Source organism: Cololabis saira, unplaced genomic scaffold (genome assembly GCF_033807715.1).
Source record: "Cololabis saira isolate AMF1-May2022 unplaced genomic scaffold, fColSai1.1 scf048, whole genome shotgun sequence".
Classification (NCBI taxonomy): Eukaryota; Metazoa; Chordata; class Actinopteri; order Beloniformes; family Belonidae; genus Cololabis; species Cololabis saira.
The window spans coordinates 165,001-177,604 of NW_026906212.1; the positions used below are offsets into that span (position 1 = coordinate 165,001).

Below are 12,604 nucleotides of genomic sequence, written 5' to 3' on the forward strand. Positions count from 1 at the left end.
GTACCATAAACACCCAGACGCTCCTAGCACCATGGACAGCACTCTGTCAGATGCTCAAGCGCATATTGTTTTTTACTCATGTTCTGGATTCAGGAACACAATAAAAACACAATAAAAGCTGAACAGGGTTCCATGGTGTAATGGTTAGCACTCTGGACTTTGACCCCAGGAGCTTCCACCACCAGACACCACTAGCTCCACCACCAGACGACAGCAGCATCACCACCACACCTCAGGAGCTTCCACCACCAGACACCACTAGCTCCACCACCAGACGACAGCAGCATCACCACCACACCGCAGGAGCTTCCACCACCAGACACCACTAGCTCCTCCACCAGACCCCAACAGCATCACCACCAGACCCCAGGAGCTTCCACCACCAGACCCCAGGAATTTCCATCACCAGACCCAAGGAGCTTCCATCACCTGACCCCAGGAGCTTCCATCACCAGACCCCAGGAGCTTCCACCACCAGACCCCACTAGCTGCACCACCAGACCCCAGCAGCATCACCACCACACCTCAGGAGCTTCCACCACCAGACCCCAACAACAACTCAACAACCTCAACAACCTCAACAACCCGGCTCACCTGGAGCCACCCAGAGACCCGGCTCACCGTCCGAACCAGGGGACCCGCTTTTAAGTCCCTACCCCCCTCCCCCCCACTGTGTGGCGGAGTCACATCCTGGTTATACAGCAGAGTGGCGCAGCGGAAGCGTGCTGGGCCCATAACCCAGAGGTCGATGGATCGAAACCATCCTCTGCTACTTAAGAGATCCTCTCATACATGAGATGTGAGAGATTAACTGAAATCTATCCAGAGCTTTTTGGAAACAAGAAAGTGGATGTATGATCTATGAACTATGAACATACTGGCTGTTGATGCTGACTGTTGATGAAAATGCTGTTGATGAAAATGCATTTAATCAAAATGAGGATGAAAATATGTCTCAACCTAATAAAGTAAAACCAACCATTTTAAAATAAAGTAAAACCAACCATTTTAAAATAAAGACTCTAAATTGTCTATTTCTGAAGATTCACACACACACACACACACATACACACAGCTGACAGGTTGTTGTGGCCGAGTGGTTAAGGTGATGGACTAGAAATCCATTGGGGATTCCCCGCGCAGGTTCGAATCCTGCCAACAACGAGTAATGTTTGAATGTGCAAGACGACTGCCTAATTTGCAGTTATTAATCATATCCAGTACTGTCTTTCAAAAGTAATCAGTTGGCTTCCCTTGTGGTAAATTTTGTATTTTCTACCCAGCATGGTAATACCGATGGATGATTTTTAATTTTACCGCACCAGGACAACTTATATGAAATCACACATTTATTTCTAACATGAATGATTTGAAGATAGGATTTTTTTTTCGTTACGCCCGCCATTTTCAAAGCATGCAAGTTTTCGTAGTGTAGTGGTTATCACGTTCGCCTAACACGCGAAAGGTCCCCTGTTCGAAACTGGGCGGAAACATGTATTACTGCAATAATATTATTTGGACTTGGAAAACCCCTCTAATCCTCTTCTTGGTGCTCGGCACAGGAAGGTCGACCATCTCTTTCTCGCATTGGGTCTTATGCAGAAATGAATTTCGTTGCAGTTCCACAACTGATTAAAAGCCAGTCATTCCCCATTTACCTAATCTTTCAAATGTCCAACTTTACAGGAAAAAAAGAAACATATTACAGAGATTTTTTACAGGATCTTTTCGTCATGCCCGCCTTTTTCAAAACATGTAAGTCACTAGCTCCACCACCAAACCCCAGCAGCATTAACACCAGACCCCACTAGCTCCACCACCAGACCCCAGGAGCTTCCAACACCAGACCCCACTAGCTCCACCACCATACCCCAGCAGCATCACCACCAGACCCCAGGAGCTTCCACCACCAGACCTCAGGAGCTTCCACCACCAGACCCCAGGAGCTTCCACCAGACCCCAGCAGCATCACCACCAGACCCCACTAGCTCCACCACCAGACCCCAGCAGCATTACCACCAGACCCCATCCACCACCAGACCCTACTAGCTCCACCACCAGACCCCAGCAGCATTACCACCAGACCCCATCCACCACAAGACCCCACTAGCTCCACCACCAGACCCCAGCAGCATCACCACCAGACACCATCCACCACCAGACCCTACTAGCTCCACCACCAGACCCCAGGAGCTTCCAACACCAGACCCCACTAGCTCCACCACCGGACCCCAGCAGCATCAGCACCAGACCCCAGGAGCTTCCACCACCAGACCCCAGGAGCTTCCACCACCAGACCCCAGGAGCTTCCACCACCAGACCCCAGGAGCTTCCACCACCAGACCTCAGGAGCTTCCACCACCAGACCCCAGGAGCTTCCACCACCAGACCCCAGCAGCATCAGCACCAGACCCCAGCAGCATCACCACCAGAACCCAGGAGCTTCCACCACCACACCCCAGGAGCTTCCATCACCAGACCCCAGGAGCTTCCACCACCAGACCCCTCTAGCTGCACCACCAGACCCCAGCAGCATCACCACCACACCTCAGGAGCTTCCACCACCAAACCCTAACAACAACTCAACAACCTCAAAAACCCGGCTCACCTGGAGCCACCCAAAGACCCGGCTCACCGTCCGAACCCGGGGACCCGCTTTTAAGCCCCCCACCGACCGGCCACTGGAGTGAAAGAGCCAGCCCTTGGGCCTGGAGGACCAGGGCCCTGGTACCATAAACACCCAGACGCTCCTAGCACCATGGACAGCACTCTGTCAGATGCTCAAGTGCATATTGTTTTTTACTCATGTTCTGGTTTCAGGACCACAATAAAAACACAATAAAAGCTGAACAGGGTTCCATGGTGTAATGGTTAGCACTCTGGACTTTGACCCCAGGAGCTTCCACCACCAGACACCACTAGCTCCACCACCAGACGACAGCAGCATCACCACCACACCTCAGGAGCTTCCACCACCAGACACCACTAGCTCCACCACCAGACCCCAGCAGCATCACCACCAGACCCCAGCAGCATCACCACCAGACCCCAGGAGCTTCCACCACCAGACCCCAGGAATTTCCATCACCAGACCCAAGGAGCTTCCATCACCTGACCCCAGGAGCTTCCATCACCAGACCCCAGGAGCTTCCACCACCAGACCCCACTAGCTGCACCATCAGACCCCAGCAGCATCACCACCACACCTCAGGAGCTTCCCCCACCAGACCCTGACAACAACTCAACAACCTCAACAACCCGGCTCACCTGGAGCCACCCAGAGACCCGGCTCACCGTCCGAACCAGGGGACCCGCTTTTAAGTCCCCTCCCCCCCTCCCCCCCACTGTGTGGCGGAGTCACATCCTGGTTATACAGCAGAGTGGCGCAGCGGAAGCGTGCTGGGCCCATAACCCAGAGGTCGATGGATCGAAACCATCCTCTGCTACTTAAGAGATCCTCTCATACATGAGATGTGAGAGATTAACTGAAATCTATCCAGAGCTTTTTGGAAACAAGAAAGTGGATGTATGATCTATGAACATACTGCACTGACTGTTGATGAAAATGCATTTAATCAAAATGAGGATGAAAATATGTCTCAACCTAATAAAATAAAACCAACCATTTTAAAATGAAGTAAAACCAACCATTTTAAAATAAAGACTCTAAATTGTCTATTTCTGAAGATTCACACACACACACACACACACACACACACACACACACACACACACACACACACACACACACACACACACACACACACACACACACACACACACACACACACACACACACACACACATACACACAGCTGACAGGTTGTTGTGGCCGAGTGGTTAAGGCGATGGACTAGAAATCCATTGGGGATTCCCCGCGCAGGTTGGAATCCTGCCAACAATGAGTAATGTTTGAATGTGCAAGACGACTGCCTAATTTGCAGTTATTAATCATATCCAGTACTGTCTTTCAAAAGTAATCAGTTGGCTTCCCTTGTGGTACATTTTGTATTTTCTACCCAGCATGGTAATACCGATGGATGATTTTTAATTTTACCGCACCAGGACAACTTATATGAAATCACACATTTATTTCTAACATGAATGATTTGAAGATAGGATTTTTTTTTTCGTTACGCCCGCCATTTTCAAAGCATGCAAGTTTCCGTAGTGTAGTGGTTATCACGTTCGCCTAACACGCGAAAGGTCCCCTGTTCGAAACTGGGCGGAAACATGTATTACTGCAATAATATTATTTGGACTTGGAAAACCCCTCTAATCCTCTTCTTGGTGCTCGGCACAGGAAGGTCGACCATCTCTTTTGTCGCATTGGGTCTTATGCAGAAATGAATTTCGTTGCAGTTCCACAACTGATTAAAAGCCAGTCATTCCTCATTTACCTAATCTTTCAAATGTCCAACTTTACAGGAAAAAAAGAAACATATTACAGAGATTTTTTACAGGATCTTTTCGTCATGCCCGCCTTTTTCAAAACATGTAAGTCACTAGCTCCACCACCAAACCCCAGCAGCATTAACACCAGACCCCACTAGCTCCACCACCAGACCCCAGGAGCTTCCAACACCAGACCCCACTAGCTCCACCACCATACCCCAGCAGCATCACCACCAGACCCCAGGAGCTTCCACCACCAGACCCCAGGAGCTTCCACCACCAGACCTCAGGAGCTTCCACCAGACCCCAGCAGCATCACCACCAGACCCCACTAGCTCCACCACCAGACCCCAGCAGCATTACCACCAGACCCCATCCACCACCAGACCCTACTAGCTCCACCACCAGACCCCAGCAGCATTACCACCAGACCCCATCCACCACAAGACCCCACTAGCTCCACCACCAGACCCCAGCAGCATCACCACCAGACCCCATCCACCACCAGACCCTACTAGCTCCACCACCAGACCCCAGGAGCTTCCAACACCAGACCCCACTAGCTCCACCACCGGACCCCAGCAGCATCAGCACCAGACCCCACTAGCTCCACCACCGGACCCCAGCAGCATCAGCACCAGACCCCAGGAGCTTCCACCACCAGACCCCAGGAGCTTCCACCACCAGACCCCAGGAGCTTCCACCACCAGACCTCAGGAGCTTCCACCACCAGACCCCAGGAGCTTCCACCACCAGACCCCAGCAGCATCAGCACCAGACCCCAGCAGCATCACCACCAGAACCCAGGAGCTTCCACCACCACACCCCAGGAGCTTCCATCACCAGACCCCAGGAGCTTCCACCACCAGACCCCTCTAGCTGCACCACCAGACCCCAGCAGCATCACCACCACACCTCAGGAGCTTCCACCACCAAACCCTAACAACAACTCAACAACCTCAAAAACCCGGCTCACCTGGAGCCACCCAAAGACCCGGCTCACCGTCCGAACCCGGGGACCCGCTTTTAAGCCCCCCACCGACCGGCCACTGGAGTGAAAGAGCCAGCCCTTGGGCCTGGAGGACCAGGGCCCTGGTACCATAAACACCCAGACGCTCCTAGCACCATGGACAGCACTCTGTCAGATGCTCAAGCGCATATTGTTTTTTACTCATGTTCTGGTTTCAGGACCACAATAAAAACACAATAAAAGCTGAACAGGGTTCCATGGTGTAATGGTTAGCACTCTGGACTTTGACCCCAGGAGCTTCCACCACCAGACACCTCTAGCTCCACCACCAGACGACAGCAGCATCACCACCACACCGCAGGAGCTTCCACCACCAGACACCACTAGCTCCTCCACCAGACCCCAGCAGCATCACCACCAGACCCCAGGAGCTTCCACCACCAGACCCCAGGAATTTCCATCACCAGACCCAAGGAGCTTCCATCACCTGACCCCAGGAGCTTCCATCACCAGACCCCAGGAGCTTCCACCACCAGACCCCACTAGCTGCACCACCAGACCCCAGCAGCATCACCACCACACCTCAGGAGCTTCCACCACCAGACCCCAACAACAACTCAACAACCTCAACAACCTCAACAACCCGGCTCACCTGGAGCCACCCAGAGACCCGGCTCACCGTCCGAACCAGGGGACCCGCTTTTAAGTCCCTACCCCCCTCCCCCCCACTGTGTGGCGGAGTCACATCCTGGTTATACAGCAGAGTGGCGCAGCGGAAGCGTGCTGGGCCCATAACCCAGAGGTCGATGGATCGAAACCATCCTCTGCTACTTAAGAGATCCTCTCATACATGAGATGTGAGAGATTAACTGAAATCTATCCAGAGCTTTTTGGAAACAAGAAAGTGGATGTATGATCTATGAACATACTGCACTGACTGTTGATGAAAATGCATTTAATCAAAATGAGGATGAAAATATGTCTCAACCTAATAAAGTAAAACCAACCATTTTAAAATAAAGTAAAACCAACCATTTTAAAATAAAGACTCTAAATTGTCTATTTCTGAAGATTCACACACACACACACACACACACACACACACACACACACACACATACACACAGCTGACAGGTTTTTGTGGCCGAGTGGTTAAGGCGATGGACTAGAAATCCATTGGGGATTCCCCGCGCAGGTTCGAATCCTGCCAACAACGAGTAATGTTTGAATGTGCAAGACGACTGCCTAATTTGCAGTTATTAATCATATCCAGTACTGTCTTTCAAAAGTAATCAGTTGGCTTCCCTTGTGGTACATTTTGTATTTTCTACCCAGCATGGTAATACCGATGGATGATTTTTAATTTTACCGCACCAGGACAACTTATATGAAATCACACATTTATTTCTAACATGAATGATTTGAAGATAGGATTTTTTTTTCGTTACGCCCGCCATTTTCAAAGCATGCAAGTTTCCGTAGTGTAGTGGTTATCACGTTCGCCTAACACGCGAAAGGTCCCCTGTTCGAAACTGGGCGGAAACATGTATTACTGCAATAATATTATTTGGACTTGGAAAACCCCTCTAATCCTCTTCTTGGTGCTCGGCACAGGAAGGTCGACCATCTCTTTCTCGCATTGGGTCTTATGCAGAAATGAATTTCGTTGCAGTTCCACAACTGATTAAAAGCCAGTCATTCCTCATTTACCTAATCTTTCAAATGTCCAACTTTACAGGAAAAAAAGAAACATATTACAGAGATTTTTTACAGGATCTTTTCGTCATGCCCGCCTTTTTCAAAACATGTAAGTCACTAGCTCCACCACCATACCCCAGCAGCATCACCACCAGACCCCAGGAGCTTCCACCACCAGACCCCAGGAGCTTCCACCACCAGACCTCAGGAGCTTCCACCACCAGACCCCAGGAGCTTCCACCAGACCCCAGCAGCATCACCACCAGACCCCACTAGCTCCACCACCAGACCCCAGCAGCATTACCACCAGACCCCATCCACCACCAGACCCTACTAGCTCCACCACCAGACCCCAGCAGCATTACCACCAGACCCCATCCACCACAAGACCCCACTAGCTCCACCACCAGACCCCAGCAGCATCACCACCAGACCCCATCCACCACCAGACCCTACTAGCTCCACCACCAGACCCCAGGAGCTTCCAACACCAGACCCCACTAGCTCCACCACCGGACCCCAGCAGCATCAGCACCAGACCCCAGGAGCTTCCACCACCAGACCCCAGGAGCTTCCACCACCAGACCCCAGGAGCTTCCACCACCAGACCCCAGGAGCTTCCACCACCAGACCCCAGCAGCATCAGCACCAGACCCCAGCAGCATCACCACCAGAACCCAGGAGATTCCACCACCACACCCCAGGAGCTTCCATCACCAGACCCCAGGAGCTTCCACCACCAGACCCCTCTAGCTGCACCACCAGACCCCAGCAGCATCACCACCACACCTCAGGAGCTTCCACCACCAAACCCTAACAACAACTCAACAACCTCAAAAACCCGGCTCACCTGGAGCCACCCAAAGACCCGGCTCACCGTCCGAACCCGGGGACCCGCTTTTAAGCCCCCCACCGACCGGCCACTGGAGTGAAAGAGCCAGCCCTTGGGCCTGGAGGACCAGGGCCCTGGTACCATAAACACCCAGACGCTCCTAGCACCATGGACAGCACTCTGTCAGATGCTCAAGCGCATATTGTTTTTTACTCATGTTCTGGTTTCAGGACCACAATAAAAACACAATAAAAGCTGAACAGGGTTCCATGGTGTAATGGTTAGCACTCTGGACTTTGACCCCAGGAGCTTCCACCACCAGACACCACTAGCTCCACCACCAGACGACAGCAGCATCACCACCACACCTCAGGAGCTTCCACCACCAGACACCACTAGCTCCACCACCAGACGACAGCAGCATCACCACCACACCGCAGGAGCTTCCACCACCAGACACCACTAGCTCCTCCACCAGACCCCAACAGCATCACCACCAGACCCCAGGAGCTTCCACCACCAGACCCCAGGAATTTCCATCACCAGACCCAAGGAGCTTCCATCACCTGACCCCAGGAGCTTCCATCACCAGACCCCAGGAGCTTCCACCACCAGACCCCACTAGCTGCACCACCAGACCCCAGCAGCATCACCACCACACCTCAGGAGCTTCCACCACCAGACCCCAACAACAACTCAACAACCTCAACAACCTCAACAACCCGGCTCACCTGGAGCCACCCAGAGACCCGGCTCACCGTCCGAACCAGGGGACCCGCTTTTAAGTCCCTACCCCCCTCTCCCCCACTGTGTGGCGGAGTCACATCCTGGTTATACAGCAGAGTGGCGCAGCGGAAGCGTGCTGGGCCCATAACCCAGAGGTCGATGGATCGAAACCATCCTCTGCTACTTAAGAGATCCTCTCATACATGAGATGTGAGAGATTAACTGAAATCTATCCAGAGCTTTTTGGAAACAAGAAAGTGGATGTATGATCTATGAACTATGAACATACTGGCTGTTGATGCTGACTGTTGATGAAAATGCTGTTGATGAAAATGCATTTAATCAAAATGAGGATGAAAATATGTCTCAACCTAATAAAGTAAAACCAACCATTTTAAAATAAAGTAAAACCAACCATTTTAAAATAAAGACTCTAAATTGTCTATTTCTGAAGATTCACACACACACACACACACATACACACAGCTGACAGGTTGTTGTGGCCGAGTGGTTAAGGTGATGGACTAGAAATCCATTGGGGATTCCCCGCGCAGGTTCGAATCCTGCCAACAACGAGTAATGTTTGAATGTGCAAGACGACTGCCTAATTTGCAGTTATTAATCATATCCAGTACTGTCTTTCAAAAGTAATCAGTTGGCTTCCCTTGTGGTAAATTTTGTATTTTCTACCCAGCATGGTAATACCGATGGATGATTTTTAATTTTACCGCACCAGGACAACTTATATGAAATCACACATTTATTTCTAACATGAATGATTTGAAGATAGGATTTTTTTTTCGTTACGCCCGCCATTTTCAAAGCATGCAAGTTTTCGTAGTGTAGTGGTTATCACGTTCGCCTAACACGCGAAAGGTCCCCTGTTCGAAACTGGGCGGAAACATGTATTACTGCAATAATATTATTTGGACTTGGAAAACCCCTCTAATCCTCTTCTTGGTGCTCGGCACAGGAAGGTCGACCATCTCTTTCTCGCATTGGGTCTTATGCAGAAATGAATTTCGTTGCAGTTCCACAACTGATTAAAAGCCAGTCATTCCCCATTTACCTAATCTTTCAAATGTCCAACTTTACAGGAAAAAAAGAAACATATTACAGAGATTTTTTACAGGATCTTTTCGTCATGCCCGCCTTTTTCAAAACATGTAAGTCACTAGCTCCACCACCAAACCCCAGCAGCATTAACACCAGACCCCACTAGCTCCACCACCAGACCCCAGGAGCTTCCAACACCAGACCCCACTAGCTCCACCACCATACCCCAGCAGCATCACCACCAGACCCCAGGAGCTTCCACCACCAGACCTCAGGAGCTTCCACCACCAGACCCCAGGAGCTTCCACCAGACCCCAGCAGCATCACCACCAGACCCCACTAGCTCCACCACCAGACCCCAGCAGCATTACCACCAGACCCCATCCACCACCAGACCCTACTAGCTCCACCACCAGACCCCAGCAGCATTACCACCAGACCCCATCCACCACAAGACCCCACTAGCTCCACCACCAGACCCCAGCAGCATCACCACCAGACACCATCCACCACCAGACCCTACTAGCTCCACCACCAGACCCCAGGAGCTTCCAACACCAGACCCCACTAGCTCCACCACCGGACCCCAGCAGCATCAGCACCAGACCCCAGGAGCTTCCACCACCAGACCCCAGGAGCTTCCACCACCAGACCCCAGGAGCTTCCACCACCAGACCCCAGGAGCTTCCACCACCAGACCTCAGGAGCTTCCACCACCAGACCCCAGGAGCTTCCACCACCAGACCCCAGCAGCATCAGCACCAGACCCCAGCAGCATCACCACCAGAACCCAGGAGCTTCCACCACCACACCCCAGGAGCTTCCATCACCAGACCCCAGGAGCTTCCACCACCAGACCCCTCTAGCTGCACCACCAGACCCCAGCAGCATCACCACCACACCTCAGGAGCTTCCACCACCAAACCCTAACAACAACTCAACAACCTCAAAAACCCGGCTCACCTGGAGCCACCCAAAGACCCGGCTCACCGTCCGAACCCGGGGACCCGCTTTTAAGCCCCCCACCGACCGGCCACTGGAGTGAAAGAGCCAGCCCTTGGGCCTGGAGGACCAGGGCCCTGGTACCATAAACACCCAGACGCTCCTAGCACCATGGACAGCACTCTGTCAGATGCTCAAGCGCATAATGTTTTTTACTCATGTTCTGGTTTCAGGACCACAATAAAAACACAATAAAAGCTGAACAGGGTTCCATGGTGTAATGGTTAGCACTCTGGACTTTGACCCCAGGAGCTTCCACCACCAGACACCTCTAGCTCCACCACCAGACGACAGCAGCATCACCACCACACCGCAGGAGCTTCCACCACCAGACACCACTAGCTCCTCCACAAGACCCCAGCAGCATCACCACCAGACCCCAGGAGCTTCCACCACCAGACCCCAGGAATTTCCATCACCAGACCCAAGGAGCTTCCATCACCTGACCCCAGGAGCTTCCATCACCAGACCCCAGGAGCTTCCACCACCAGACCCCACTAGCTGCACCACCAGACCCCAGCAGCATCACCACCACACCTCAGGAGCTTCCACCACCAGACCCCAACAACAACTCAACAACCTCAACAACCTCAACAACCCGGCTCACCTGGAGCCACCCAGAGACCCGGCTCACCGTCCGAACCAGGGGACCCGCTTTTAAGTCCCTACCCCCCTCTCCCCCACTGTGTGGCGGAGTCACATCCTGGTTATACAGCAGAGTGGCGCAGCGGAAGCGTGCTGGGCCCATAACCCAGAGGTCGATGGATCGAAACCATCCTCTGCTACTTAAGAGATCCTCTCATACATGAGATGTGAGAGATTAACTGAAATCTATCCAGAGCTTTTTGGAAACAAGAAAGTGGATGTATGATCTATGAACTATGAACATACTGGCTGTTGATGCTGACTGTTGATGAAAATGCTGTTGATGAAAATGCATTTAATCAAAATGAGGATGAAAATATGTCTCAACCTAATAAAGTAAAACCAACCATTTTAAAATAAAGTAAAACCAACCATTTTAAAATAAAGACTCTAAATTGTCTATTTCTGAAGATTCACACACACACACACACACATACACACAGCTGACAGGTTGTTGTGGCCGAGTGGTTAAGGTGATGGACTAGAAATCCATTGGGGATTCCCCGCGCAGGTTCGAATCCTGCCAACAACGAGTAATGTTTGAATGTGCAAGACGACTGCCTAATTTGCAGTTATTAATCATATCCAGTACTGTCTTTCAAAAGTAATCAGTTGGCTTCCCTTGTGGTAAATTTTGTATTTTCTACCCAGCATGGTAATACCGATGGATGATTTTTAATTTTACCGCACCAGGACAACTTATATGAAATCACACATTTATTTCTAACATGAATGATTTGAAGATAGGATTTTTTTTTCGTTACGCCCGCCATTTTCAAAGCATTCAAGTTTTCGTAGTGTAGTGGTTACCACGTTCGCCTAACACGCGAAAGGTCCCCTGTTCGAAACTGGGCGGAAACATGTATTACTGCAATAATATTATTTGGACTTGGAAAACCCCTCTAATCCTCTTCTTGGTGCTCGGCACAGGAAGGTCGACCATCTCTTTCTCGCATTGGGTCTTATGCAGAAATGAATTTCGTTGCAGTTCCACAACTGATTAAAAGCCAGTCATTCCCCATTTACCTAATCTTTCAAATGTCCAACTTTACAGGAAAAAAAGAAACATATTACAGAGATTTTTTACAGGATCTTTTCGTCATGCCCGCCTTTTTCAAAACATGTAAGTCACTAGCTCCACCACCAAACCCCAGCAGCATTAACACCAGACCCCACTAGCTCCACCACCAGACCCCAGGAGCTTCCAACACCAGACCCCACTAGCTCCACCACCATACCCCAGCAGCATCACCACCAGACCCCAGGAGCTTCCACCACCA

The 12,604-nt window shown here is 51.1% G+C and overlaps 12 non-coding genes across 12 annotated transcripts; all 12 read left to right on the forward strand.

Moving 5' to 3' along the window:
* Positions 1–700: 700 nt before the first annotated feature.
* Positions 701–772, forward strand: trnam-cau (transfer RNA methionine (anticodon CAU)). Its single transcript has one exon. It is a non-coding gene; the product is annotated as a tRNA-Met (tRNA).
* Positions 773–1,082: 310 nt separating this feature from the next.
* On the forward strand, positions 1,083–1,164 carry trnas-aga (transfer RNA serine (anticodon AGA)). The gene has a single exon. It is a non-coding gene; the product is annotated as a tRNA-Ser (tRNA).
* Positions 1,165–1,420: 256 nt separating this feature from the next.
* On the forward strand, positions 1,421–1,493 carry trnav-aac (transfer RNA valine (anticodon AAC)). Its single transcript has one exon. It is a non-coding gene; the product is annotated as a tRNA-Val (tRNA).
* Positions 1,494–3,374: 1,881 nt separating this feature from the next.
* Positions 3,375–3,446, forward strand: trnam-cau (transfer RNA methionine (anticodon CAU)). The gene has a single exon. It is a non-coding gene; the product is annotated as a tRNA-Met (tRNA).
* Positions 3,447–4,161: 715 nt separating this feature from the next.
* trnav-aac (transfer RNA valine (anticodon AAC)) lies at positions 4,162–4,234 on the forward strand. The gene has a single exon. It is a non-coding gene; the product is annotated as a tRNA-Val (tRNA).
* Positions 4,235–6,123: 1,889 nt separating this feature from the next.
* On the forward strand, positions 6,124–6,195 carry trnam-cau (transfer RNA methionine (anticodon CAU)). Its single transcript has one exon. It is a non-coding gene; the product is annotated as a tRNA-Met (tRNA).
* A 642-nt stretch (positions 6,196–6,837) lies between these two features.
* trnav-aac (transfer RNA valine (anticodon AAC)) lies at positions 6,838–6,910 on the forward strand. Its single transcript has one exon. It is a non-coding gene; the product is annotated as a tRNA-Val (tRNA).
* A 1,822-nt stretch (positions 6,911–8,732) lies between these two features.
* On the forward strand, positions 8,733–8,804 carry trnam-cau (transfer RNA methionine (anticodon CAU)). Its single transcript has one exon. It is a non-coding gene; the product is annotated as a tRNA-Met (tRNA).
* A 310-nt stretch (positions 8,805–9,114) lies between these two features.
* On the forward strand, positions 9,115–9,196 carry trnas-aga (transfer RNA serine (anticodon AGA)). The gene has a single exon. It is a non-coding gene; the product is annotated as a tRNA-Ser (tRNA).
* A 256-nt stretch (positions 9,197–9,452) lies between these two features.
* On the forward strand, positions 9,453–9,525 carry trnav-aac (transfer RNA valine (anticodon AAC)). The gene has a single exon. It is a non-coding gene; the product is annotated as a tRNA-Val (tRNA).
* A 1,867-nt stretch (positions 9,526–11,392) lies between these two features.
* Positions 11,393–11,464, forward strand: trnam-cau (transfer RNA methionine (anticodon CAU)). The gene has a single exon. It is a non-coding gene; the product is annotated as a tRNA-Met (tRNA).
* A 310-nt stretch (positions 11,465–11,774) lies between these two features.
* trnas-aga (transfer RNA serine (anticodon AGA)) lies at positions 11,775–11,856 on the forward strand. Its single transcript has one exon. It is a non-coding gene; the product is annotated as a tRNA-Ser (tRNA).
* Positions 11,857–12,604: the final 748 nt, after the last annotated feature.